Here is a 13,056-nt window from a genome sequence, read left to right as displayed (position 1 = left end):
GAAAGTAACAACACTAAGCTGAAGGCTTCCTTGTCAGGGGACAGTCAACCTGCTGTGAGTTTGAGTCCATACTTTAAAGGAGATGTGAAATCCTGTCACTCAAATGAATTCAGCACCACGGAGAGCTCTTTTAAAACCCAGAATGGATTCACCACTAACCTAATGCCACCAAGAGCCAGCATCCTGCTACATCAGACTATAAGTAAATATATCCTACTGCTTGGACAGCCCACCCCATAATCCCATCAACCAGTGGTAGGTACAAGGTGCAATCGTTCTCGATACAAAGAGATGGCTATGCTAGCCTGTTTCAGAATAAGAAGCTATAAAGAAATCCAGAAGTACCTTTCAGGTCAACAGGAAAGAAGACATTTCTGATATAAGCTTTTGTGGACTTAGTCTAATCTAATTTCTTCTTTTCTGTTCATCACCAAAGTGCTGCTTGAATCCTTAAGGTGTAGTTAGATTTCCAAACAGAGGGGGCTGAGTTTTAGTGGCCTCTCCCTGTGATGAACCCTTGCAAATAGACTGAAAAACTTTTTCCTTATTAATCATTAAATCAGGAGCATAAAGAATCAAGGGGAGGAAAGGGCTACAACTGAAGGAAAATGGTCCCTCACCACTGGAACTCCTTCCCTAAAGAAATAAAGTTGGCCCCCTCCCTCCTCTCCTTCAAAAAACAACTGAAGACTTACTTTTGCTCACTAGCATATGGAGAGGAGGAGGATTAGACAATGAGAGATCATTACCAGACCTCTGGTTGAGAACTATTTCATATCCAGACTCTGCTAGTCCATGTTTAGCCCAGTTACCATCACTGGCCACACAACTCTGGTTGGCTTCTGTAAATCAATGTGAATGTTTTATGTTCAGATTTTGTCATTATATAATTTTGTTTGATTACTTTTAGTTTAATTTATTGATGTTAGGTTCTAATGTTGTTTTCAGATGTGGGGTTTTTCAGGGAATATTATATTGAATATTTGCCATTGTATGTTGGAATCCACCCTGAGTCCCCCCGAGGAGACAGGGTGGAATATAAATAAAGTGTTGTTGCTGCTGTTGCTGGTGATCGTTTCCTCCACCAGCAAGAAGTGGACATTGGACACCACCGAGCAAGGACCAATCTAGCCCTGCATTTGGCTCCCACACTGGGTAACCACCAGATTATCCTGGGAAGCCCACAGGCAGGATATGGGATAATATCATCCTTCTGCCTGTGTTCCCCAGCAACTGCTATAGAGAGGCATACTGCCACTCAGACTTGATGTATCGTATACATACCACATGACTAATAGCCCTGTTCTCTAGGAATTTTTCTAATAACCTTTTATAGCTGTCCAAGTCGATGGCCATATTGTGATAGTGAATGTATTGTGGTAGTGAATGTATTGCTATACACACCAAATGAAAAAATAATGGATCTACCCTGAAAGGAAGATGTGAAAAGATGAGGGGGTGGAAGGATGGCATTCTATTTTATTTATAACTAGCCATCCCCTGCCACACATTGCTGTGGCCCAGTCTGTGTATATGTGTGTTTGTGTATATTTGTATATATGAGTGTATATGTGTGTTTGCATATATGTGTGTGTGTGTGTGGTTTTGTGCATGCGTTGTAATGGTTTGGTTTTTTTTTTTTTTGGCTTTTTAAGTCTCTTCTGCTGTGTTTTTCAATGTTTTTATGAGTGGTGGTCACTTGTTGGCCTGATAGGTGTATTGTGCCTAAATTTGGTGTCAATTCGTCCAATGGTTTTTGAATTATGTTAATTCCACAAACTAACATTATATATTTTTTTATTTATATAGATTACTAGCCATCCCCTGCCATGTATTGCTGTGGCCCAGTCTGTGTATATGTGTTTTGTGTGTGTATGTGTGTTTGCGTATATATGTGTGTGTATATATATTTGTGTATTTGTGTGTTTATATATGTGTACATGCATATTGTGTATATGTGTGTGCTTGTCTATATGCATTTTTGTGTGTATATATGTATGTATGTGGATATGTATATGTACATGTGTATACATATATGTGTATGTATATGTATGTGTGTATGTGTGTGTTTTTGTGCAGATATATACGTGTGTGTGTATGAATGTGTATGAATGTGTGCATGTGCATATGTATATGAGTGTATGTGTATATGTATACATGGTCTATTCCACTGGGGTTTTGTATGCATGTGTATGTGTGTGTGTATGTGTGTGTTTATGGGTGATGGACACTCATTGGCCTGATAGGCGTATTGTGTCCAAATTTTGTGTCAATTTGTCCAGTAGTTTTTGAGTTATGTTAATCCCACAAATGAATATTACATTTTTATTTATATAGATTATTATAGGGATTTTGCCCTGTCATTCAACATGTTCCCAGGGAAGGCAAACATCTTATACTAAAATGATTAGAAACAGTGCGTGAGAGAGACATTTCAACCAAATTGGGAGACAGTTTACAATTAGTCCTTATTACTTATATTTATTCATGACATTTATGTGCTTCCCAGTAGTAAAAAGTTTTCTAATTGGACATTTTTACTTTAAAAATCCCTTTGTTCACTTCCCTCTTAATACTTCTTCCAGTCCTTGCCTTGTAAGAAAACAGTCAATTCCAAAATGAGGCAGACTGAGGATCATTTCTGCACCATCAATATTTCCCTTAAGGCCACTGTTGCCTCTTTCTAAAAATGCTACACATTTTCAAGGCAGGGGAGCTCTGCATTCCAGGATGCAGGGACAGCAGTAACTGTCGGGAAGTTAGCTCAGCAGGAGAAATGCTACTGCAGCCTTGTCGAAGGGGACGCATGCAGTGGTCAAAGCAATGCCTGCTGGTGGTGGCAATACTTCTCCAGAAAACTGAAACCCTTTCTACGTTTCACTTCGAGGGAGAGCTAGATCCCCACCAATTCTTGAAAGCAAGAAGACAAGGGAAGAATGGGATTCAATCGGTTTTGAGACACTTCTTAGCTGTTATGTGGCACAATCCCAGTAGCATGCTGGGAACAATTAGGGTCACCACTCTTCTCTAGTCACTTCTGCCCGGATAGTTGTCAAATCAAACCATTTATGGTAAAGGACACTATACCCCAATTATAAAGAAAAGATAATGGGTGGTACTAATAACTAGGATGTATATTTCAGAAGAAACCAGCAAACCCACCTCTGTGTATTCCTTGCCTAAGAAAACTATGAAAACATGGGATCCCTATAAGGCAGTGGTTCCCAGCATTTTTTTTAACCAAGGACCACTCTCCAACATTAGTACCAAATGGGTTACGAATCAGTTTTTGGTCAACTTTAGATTCAGTTTGGTTATTTGGGGTGCTGATTCAGAAAATTGCATTAGATAGACCACATTGGCTCTAATTTCTGATACAGAACATATGCCATCCAGTAGTCACAATCTGCTCGCCCACAGAAAACCATATTTAATAATCTAGAGATGGTGTGGTAGTAGTAATCTTTCATGGGTAGTCAGCTTCACCCCTACCAATACTCCCATTGCCTTGGCACTATAAGAGGGTTTCGCGAGACTAGTCGCTCTTGTTGCCGTATGGTTTCAAGGCAACAGTGTCGTAATGGTGAGGCCACGGACCATATTTTCATTCTAGCAGACCACTGGTGCTCCACGGACCACAGGTTGGGAACCACTGCTATAAGGGGACAAACAACTTGAAGACATGCACACACCAAATAGAGGCGGTGGGAGTCCCCTTCATCTGCAAATAGGTTCAGAGTCTGGACAAGTTACTTTGTTAAGTAACAGCACCCAGAATTTCATAACCAACATGACCAAGATGCTGACTTGAGCATTCTGAGAGTTGTTGTCCTAATAAAACTTATTTTCCAAAGCACTGATATAAGAGTTAAGACTGCCCAGTTAAGATTGTGGGAAAAGAGATGCCATCTTACTTTTTTATGATCTCCTGCACACGTTTCCTATTTTTGAAAGGGTCACACTATTCCTAAAGACGTGTGTGTCAATGACATTTTTGGTCACCAAATCAGTATGGCCAGACATAACTTTTTTCATTTGCTTTATAACTGCAGAACATGCAGCTCAGTTTTCAAGGAACAGAGAGGTGCTGCATGTCATTGCCTCTGGACTTTAGCCTGCTTACACTGTGTGTAAAATTTATTGAGATTCATCCAAAGGAGAAAAGCCACTTTAGACTATCTCAGCTATAGCCCATCTGACTTCAGTGAAACAAGGGCAGCTTATGCTATCTGGGGGGCTCACTTCTAACACATTATTGCTCTTGTAGTCTCTTCCAAGTCTATGATTATATTATATTCTTATGTTCTTATCTATATAAGGAGCAACAAAGAGCTGGGCATGTTTAGCCTGAGGAAGAGAAGGCTGATAGGAGACATGATAGCCATGTATAAGTATGTGAGAGGAAGTCATAGGGAGCAAGCTTGTTTTCTGCTGTCCTGGAGACTAGGACGCAGAGCAATGGCTTCAAACTACAAGAAAGGAGATTTTCCCTGAAATATTAGGAAGAACTTCATGACTGTGAGAGCTGTTCAGCAGTGGAACTCTCTGTCCCGGAGTGTGGTGGAGGCTTCTTCTTTGGAGGCTTTTGAGCAGAGGCTGGATGGCCCTCTGTCGGGGATACTGTGAATGCAATATTCCTGCTTCTTGGCAGAGGGTTGGACTGGATGGCCCATGAGGTCTCTTCCAACTCTATGATTCTATGATTTTATGATTCTATGAAACTGAATTATCTCAGAATGGTTTAGTTGCTCCATATATAGATAAAAACATAAGAATCCATCTCAGGGCTTTTCCACACAATCATATAAGCCAGAATATCAAGGTAGAATATCAAGTCCACACTGCCATGTATTCCAGTTCAAAGCAGAACATATGGGATTTTATTCAGCTGTGTGGAAGGGGCCTGATACTTGGGTTGAAATCAAAAGATTTTGTTGCCTGCAGTGGACAAAAATGGCTGTCCTCTTCCATCCCAGGTACAGAATTTGACCAGACTGGCAATTTTAGACTACTTCCACACCAGTAATGGGACAACATGCTCCACTGGTCCTGAAGGGAAAATGGGAGAGGTGGTTGGGAATACTCTACAGACACCAGCTGGAATTTGGGGAGTTGGAGTCCTCCAAAAAGAAACTTTTCCCAGCTCTGCTGCAGGGTGGCCTACCTAGAACGCACAGCTTCATCTTCCAACACAAGGGAACAGCCAGAGGTAACTCATCCGTTTCCACTTCACATCACATCCAACATCAGATCATTTGCGGCAACTGTCTGAGGGTGCGTCTACGTTGTAAAATGAATGCAGTTTGACACTACTTTAGCTGCCACGATTCAATGCAATTGAATCATGAGAGATGTAGTTTAGTGATGCATCAGCTCTCTGTGACAAAAAAAGAGCTTTGCATACTTGAAGTGACTGGACTGACCTTGAAGGAGCTGGGGGTGGTGACAGCCAACAGGGAGCTCTGGCGTAGGCTGGTCCATGAGGTCACAAAGAGTCGGAGACGACTGAACGAATGAACAACAACATGATTCCAAAGCACTGTGCCAGGCAGTTAAAGGGGCGTTAAACCACATTAATTCTTCAGTACAGTTGCACTTTTAGTCTGCCTTAAAAGTATGGATCATCCCACTGGCCATACATTCCACACAGCCATATATCCCAGAATATTAAGGCAGATAATCCACAATATCTATTTTGAACTGGATTATCTGAGTCCACACTGCCATATAACCCAATTCAAAGCAGATAATGTGGGATTTTATACAGCTATGTGGAAATACTGATTGAAAATACTTGTAGAAGTATTTTAGACCTAAAGCATGACTAAAGATACCATGGATTGAAGCTGGGACCCTCTGTGTGCAAAGCATCTATAAGTGAGCTATGGATGTTCCCCATAAGAATATAAAGCAGGCAAAGATTGATCATTGAGGGAGGGACGGAGAATGCTGGCTTAGAGGGGAAAACAGAAGTGCTCAAGTACAGTGGTGCCTTCATAGTGAAAATCACTCTAGTGCTACTCATTCTAATATCATAAGAATGGCTCAATCTAGGCAAACATACTACACAACCCACAGATCACAATTTGACTGCTTTTTTATGAGCATTAGATCTTAAGAACAACTCCGTCCAGGAGTTAGTGGAAAGGCCAAGAGGCTAATCTGCAAACCAGAAAGTCACCAGTTCGTATCTTACCTCTGCTTTTGGAAAGCTATCCTCTCTCAGCCCAATTCCCCATTTGCAAAGTATGCATAAAATAACACTAGCTTACCCCCTTACTGTGTGGTGGTGTAGTGGATGAAACTGCTGAGCTGCTGAGCTTGCTGACTAAAAGGAGCAGGGTAAGTTCCCACTGTTAGCCCCAACTTCTGCCAACCTAGCAGTTCGAAAACATGCAAATGTGAGTAGATCAAAAGGTACCGCTTCTGTGGGAAGGTAACTGTGCTCCATGTAGTCATTCCGGCCACATGAACCTAGGAGGCGTCTACAGACAACGCCGGCTCTTTGGCTTAGAAATGGAGATGAGCACCACTCTCCAGAGTCAGACTCAACTTAATGTCAAGGAGAAACCTTTACCTATACTTTTTTAGCTTACTTTATAAAGCTGTTGTAAATATTAATTAGAGAATGCATCTGAGCACTCATGCATTATAGAGCTAAATAATGATCAATCATTTGAATCCTGTCTCTGGGAAGAACTAAGGCAGGGAAGCAGAAAGGTGGTTCATTCAAGAGGATCAGCCGCTGCAGCTCATAATCATGCAAAACAAAGCTAAATTGCAGAATGGTTCATGTAGTGCCAGGATCCCCAACCTGGCACTTTCTGTCTGTGTTAAAACTACAACTCCCATGGGGCTGTAGTCTACCATATCGAAAGGCACCCTAGATTAGAGAAAATTGCCATGCGAAATCCAAACAAAATGTCTTGATGTGTGTATTTCTACATGTTTATGTAGAAACACGCAGACATTCTTCGAAGGACCATTTTTCCTGCCATTTCATGTGTTGACACAAATGTCTTTGGCAACCACTAAAGCTCCATAGATAGATAGATAGATAGATAGATAGATAGATAGATAGATAGACAGGGGCCTCTTCTACACTGTCATATAAAATCCAGATTATCTGATTTCAACTGAATTATATGGCAGTGCAAAGTAAAGGTTTCCCCTTGACTAGCTGAGTCCGACTCTGGGGAGTGGTGCTCATCTCCACTTCTAAACCGAAGAGCCGGCGTTGTCCATAGGCACCTCCTAGGTCATGTGGCCAGCATGACTGCATAGAGCACCGTTACCTTCCTGCCAAAGTTATTGATCTACTCACATTTGCATGTTTTTGAACTGATAGGTTGGCAGAAGCTGGGGCTAACAATGGGAGCTCACCCTGTCCCACAGATTCAAACAGCTGACCTTCCAATCAGCAAGTTCTGCAGCTTGGTGGTTCAATGCACTTGTGCCACTGCGGCAATGTAAACTCATATAGTCCAGTTCAAAGCAGATAATATAGATAATCTGAATTATATGGCAGTATAGAAGGGCCAAATTCTCTCTCTCTCTCTCTCTCTCTCTCTCTATATATATATATATATATATATATATATACACACACACACACACACAGCTCTCTGTGATGCAAATAGTTTTTGCTCAGATCAGATCTAACTATCTAACACTAAAATTCCTACTCCTTGTTTTAGTACAACTTCAGTAGTAGCTAAGACTTCCAGGCGGCAAATTTCATTCCTCAAGGAGGGGACATCTGTCTCTGAGCTTTCCTTTAATGTGGAACATGACCTTATTAACGCACCTATTTCCATCCTGTATTGCTCTCAGAATGCTTTTTAATTTTTTTTCTTTGAAAAATATCAAACTTCAAACAATTTGCTTCTCTCTCCCTCTTTCTCTTTGGAAGCCAAGTGGATGCTTGTTTTATTTTCCAGTCCCATTAGTCTCATTTTTTAATTAAAATGTCTCGTTATCAGCTTAACCCTTTCAAATCCTCAAATCCCACACATCATGCCTGGATCTTAAATTTCAAAAAAAAAAAAAAATAGACAGAAGGTTGTAAACAGGAGAGCTGGATGGAGAGAAGAAAATGTCTGTAGCCAATAAAATCTGAAAATAGCCCTGAACTGGGATTTTGTCCTCCACCGAAACCTAAATATTTGCAAAGACAGTGGCCGAGAAGTTGGTTTTTCTGTTATTCCTCATTCCACCCTCCAAAAAAGATCCATTTCTCGGCAGAACAGCTCTTCTCGCTCTCTATTTTGGAAAATAAGATTGAGGAAATGTGAGGCCCCTTGCACACAGCTGAATAAAATCCCACATTATCTGCATTGAACTGGGATATATGGCAGTGTGGACTCAGATAACCTAGTTCAAAGCAGATATTGTGGGATTTTCCTGCCTTTATATTGTATGGCTGTATGGAAGGGCCCTGAGCTGTTTTCCCCATATTCGAGAAAGGATGAAACCATAACTAAAAGACGCAGAAACTGAATAAAAGTTATTTCAAAAAGAAAAGAAAGTAAGTCTGGAAAGCAGAAGATATTAAATTTGCAGGAGGGCTGCATCAAGTGGACAATGCCCCCTTCCACACAGCTGAATTGAACTGGGATATATGGTAGTGTGGACTCAGTTCAAGGCAGATATTGTGGGATTTTCTGCCTTGATATTCTGGGTTATATAGTTGTGCGGAAGGGCCCTATATGAAATGTGGAAACTAGCGGACCTTCCACACATCCCTATATTCCAGAATATCAAGGCAGGAAATCCCACAGTATCTGCTTTGAACTGGAATATATGGCAGTGTGGACACAGATAACCCAGTTCAAAGCAGATATTGTGGGATTCCCAGCCTTGATATTCTGGGTTATAGGGCTGTGTGGAAGAGCCCCTACTCCCCACATTTCATATAGGGCTCTTTCGCACAGCTATATAACCCAGAAGACAGAAAATCCCACAGTATCTGGTTTGAACTGGAATATATGGCAGTGTGGACACAGATAAGCCAGTTCAAAGCAGATATTGTGGGATTTCCAACCTTGATATTTTGGGTTATAGGGCTGTGTGGATGGGGTCTGAGTCCCCACATTTCATATAGGGCTCTTCCGCACAGCTATATAACCCAGAAGGCAGAAAATCCCACAATATCTGCTTTGAATTGGAATATATGGCAGCGTGGACATAGATAACCCAGTTCAAAGCAAATATTGTGGGATTTCCAGCCTTGATATTCTGGGTTATAGGGCTGTGTGGAAGGGGCCTGAGTCCACACTGCCATATATTCCAGTTCAAAGCAGATATTCTGGGATTTCCAGCCTTGATATTCTGGGTTATAGGGCTGTGTGGAAGGGCCCCTGGTCTCCACATTTCATATAGGGCTCTTCCGCACAGCTATATAACCCACAAGGCAGAAAATCCCTCAATATCTGCTTTGAACTGAATCCACACTGCCATATATTCCAGTTCAAAGCAGATACTGTGGGATTTCCAGCCTTGATATTCTGGGTTATAGGGCTGTGTGGAAGGGCCCCTAGTCCCCACATTTCATATAGGGCTCTTCCGCACAGCTATATAACCCAGAAGGCGGAAAATCCCTCAATATCAGCTTTGAACTGAGTCCACATTGCCACAACATCCTTGGGTACATTCACACTGTAGAATCAATGCAGTTTGAAACCACTTTAGCTCCCATGGCTCAAGGCTATGTAATTCTAGGAATTGGGAGTTTTAGAAGGTCTTTTGCCTTCTTTTTCAAAGGGCCCTTCCACACAGCCATACAACCCAGAATATCAAGGTAGGAAATCCTGCTTTGAACTGGGTTATCTGAGTCCACACTGCTATATATTCCAGTTTAAAGCAGAAAATGTGGGATTTCATTCAGCTGTGTGGATGGGGTCAAAGAGTGCTAGTGCCTCAAAAACAACTGAAACTGCCCTAAAGGGAGCCAAACTGTATTAATTCTACTGTGTAGATGCACCCTCCATCAAGCGGGCTTTATGGAAAGTGGAGACCAAACATCCTTGATCTGTTTTGTTGATCTCCAAGGAGCTTCTGTTCCTAAGTCACTCCCAGTGCCTTAAATTATAAATGGCCCCCCATGGCATCACCATCATCACCATCATCTTCAGGTAGTAGTGCTCAGAGAGGGCAGAGGATGGGGTGATGAGGTGTGAGAATGAGGAAGTGAAAGAAAAAGGCATCTCTCCTTACTGTTCTTTTCCTCCCCACTGGGCTGGCTCTTTGGGCTTTAACTTTCTTCCACCTGGAGGGATTTGTTTTCCCAAAGCCTCCGTGGGGCTCCACCGCAGCCTCCCTTTCTCTTTCTGTGTTGGACCCACGGGTCACGCGTGGCGGTGCCGAGGAAGAAGAGAGGCTCCCTCCCGACGCGGCGAAGGCATCCCAGTCCCGGCCAGAGGGGATTGCGGCAGATTCCTTTGGGGGAAGGAAGGAGACTCCGAGGCAGAGAGCGAAAGAGTTGGTCCGCGGAGTTGGAAGGGACGGGGAGGCGGAGGGAGGGAGGGAGGGAAGGAGGAAGGACTCCTCTGCCTTTGCAGGATCCACCCTCTAATTACAGCCTGGGAGACTTTGAGGGACCGCTGGGAGCCGGGCAAGGAGGGGGGACTGCGGGGGGAGCCATGGGGGTGCCGGAGAAGAGGAAGAGGAGGAGAAGAACCAGCAGAAGAAGGGGAGGAGGGATTGGGGAGGGGAAGAAAAAGAGGAAGAGGAGAGGGAGAAGAGGGGGAGGAAAGGTAGCAGAACAGGAGGAGGAGGAGTTGGGAAGGAAGAAAAAGAGGAAGAGGAAAAGTCGCAGGAGGAAGAAGGAGGGGAGGGAGAGGAAGCAGCAGAAGAAAGGCAGGAGGAGTTGGGGAGGAAGAAAAAGAGGAAGAAGAAAAGGAGCAGGAGGAGGAAGAGGAGGGGAGGGAGAGGAAACAGAAGAAGAGCAGGAGGAGTTGGGGAGGAAGAAAAAGAGGAAGAGGAGAGGAAACAGAAGAAGAGTAGTTGAGGAGGAAGAAAAAGAGGAAGAGGAGAGGAAGCAGAAGAGGAGGAGTAGTTGAGGAGGAAGAAAAAGAGGAAGAAGAAAAGGAGCAGGAGGAGAAAGGAGGAATAAAAGGAGGTGCAGGAGAAGAGAGAGGAAGCAACAGAAGAAGAAGAGGAGGAGGAGTTGGGGAGGAAGAAAAAGGAAGAAGAAAAAGAGCAGGAGGAAGAAGAGGAAGGGAGGGGCAGGAAGCAGCAGAAGAAGGGCAGGAGGAGTTGGGGAGGAAGAAAAAGAGGAAGAGGAGAGGAAGCAAAAGAGGAGTAGTTGAGGAGGAAGAAAAAGAGGAAGAAGAAAAGGAGCAGGAGGAAGAGAAAGGAGGAGGAAGAGGAAGTGCAGGAGAAGGGAAAGGAAGCAGCAGAAGAAGGGCAGGAGGAGTTGGGGAGGAAGAAAAAGAGGAAGAGAAGAGGAAGCAGAGAAGGAGGAGTTGGGGAGGAAGAAAAAGAGGAAGAAGAAAAGAAACAGTAGGAAGAAGGGGGGAAGAAGGGCAGGAGGAAATGAGAAAGAAAAAGAGGAAGGAGAGGAAGATTAAAAGGAGCAGTAGGAGAAAGAAGATGAAGAAGAAGAGGAGGAGAGGAAGAAAGGGGGATGACAGGAAGAGGAAGAGGAGAGGAAGCAGAGGAGGAAGAACAGTTGGGTAGGAAGAAAAAGAGGAAGAAGAAAAAGAGCAGGAGGAAGAAGAGGACGGGAGGGGGAGGAAGCAGCAGAAAGGCAGGAGGAGTTGGAGAGGAAGAAAAAGAGGAAGAGGAGAGGAAGCAAAAGAGGAGGAGTAGTTGAGGAGGAAAAGAGGAAGAAGAAAAGGAGCAGGAGGAAGAAGGGGAGGATGAGGGAGAGGAAGCAGAAGAAGAAGGGCAGGAGGAAATGGGGAGAAAGAAAAAGAGGAAGAGGAGAGTAAGAAGAAAAGGAGCAGTAGGAAAAGGAAGATGAAGAAGAAGAGGAGGGGAAGAAAGGGCGATGACAGGAAACAATGGAAGAAGGGCAGGAGGAGAGAAAGAGGAGAGGAGAGGAAGAAGAATTGGGGAGAAAGAAAAAAAGGGAGAGGAGAGGAAGAAGAAAGCAGTAGGAGAAGGAAGATAAAGGAAGATAAAGAAAAAGAGGAGGAGAAATGGAAGAAAAGGGGGATGATAGAAAGCGCAGAAGACTGCAGGAGAAGTAGAGGAAGAGGAGGGGAGGAGGAAAAAGAGGAGAGGAAGAGGAAGGAAAACACATTTGTTTGAGAGAGAAAAAAATGTAATAAGGCCTGGAAAGAAGACAATTATCAGTTTAGAGAGGACTGAAATAACTTGAATCTTACAGACTGCTGAAAGGAAGCAGTCACATTTCCCTCATTTAATCTTTATCTGTTATCTTTTATTTTTTAGTGTCTCGCCACTTTTCCTCTTTTTCTTTTTCCCTTTCCTCTTCCCTTTCTTTTCAAAAATATTTATAGAATATTGGTGTTGTTGAAAATTCTTAATAAAAAGTATCAAGCTGGGACCCCAAATCGGTTCCCCACCACAATAAAATTACGCTTCCCCACTTTGGGCTCTTGGGATGGAAAGGGAGCTGCCTAGCAAAATCAACACGGTTGTGGCTCAAAGATCACTGCTGCTTTTTCAAACCTTTCCTCATACATATTGCATGGAAGATTTGGGGAATTCTGGTTTCTTTCTTCACTCATATCTGGCAGGAGGGAAGGGACATCTGGCCTTCCAGATGTTGTTGAATTGCAATTCTCATCTCTCCTTGCCCTTAGTTGCAGTTGAATCACATTTTGGATGCCTAGGCCCTTTTGGGAAGAACAGTCCTCGGTTTGAGGGTGGTTGATATAAAGGATTTTTGAGTAAAAGTCTGATTAATAATAATAATAATAATAATAATAATAATAAAAGAATCTGCAGGAGGGAATTAGGAATTACACAGCAACTCAGGCCACAATTTCCCCACTCTCAGCTGTAATGTTTGTTTGTTTGTTTGTTTATAGTATTTATTTTCTGCCCTTCTCACTCCAAAGAGGACTCGGGGCAGATTGCAGAACA

General features: G+C 43.0%; 1 protein-coding gene across 1 annotated transcript in view; it reads right to left on the bottom strand.

The window, feature by feature from the left end:
- SP7 (Sp7 transcription factor) overlaps window positions 1-10,519 on the bottom strand; it is a 54,193-nt gene extending 43,674 nt beyond the window's left edge. The window contains exon 1 of the mRNA XM_060759740.2: window positions 10,216-10,519. The gene's annotated coding sequence lies outside the window, so the exon portion shown is untranslated. The remainder of the gene's footprint in view (window positions 1-10,215) is intronic.
- Window positions 10,520-13,056: the final 2,537 nt, after the last annotated feature.

The sequence above is a fragment of the Anolis sagrei genome, chromosome 2 (genome assembly GCF_037176765.1).
Source record: "Anolis sagrei isolate rAnoSag1 chromosome 2, rAnoSag1.mat, whole genome shotgun sequence".
NCBI classification, from domain to species: domain Eukaryota; kingdom Metazoa; phylum Chordata; class Lepidosauria; order Squamata; family Dactyloidae; genus Anolis; species Anolis sagrei.
This window is presented reverse-complemented; position numbering and strand designations above follow the sequence as displayed.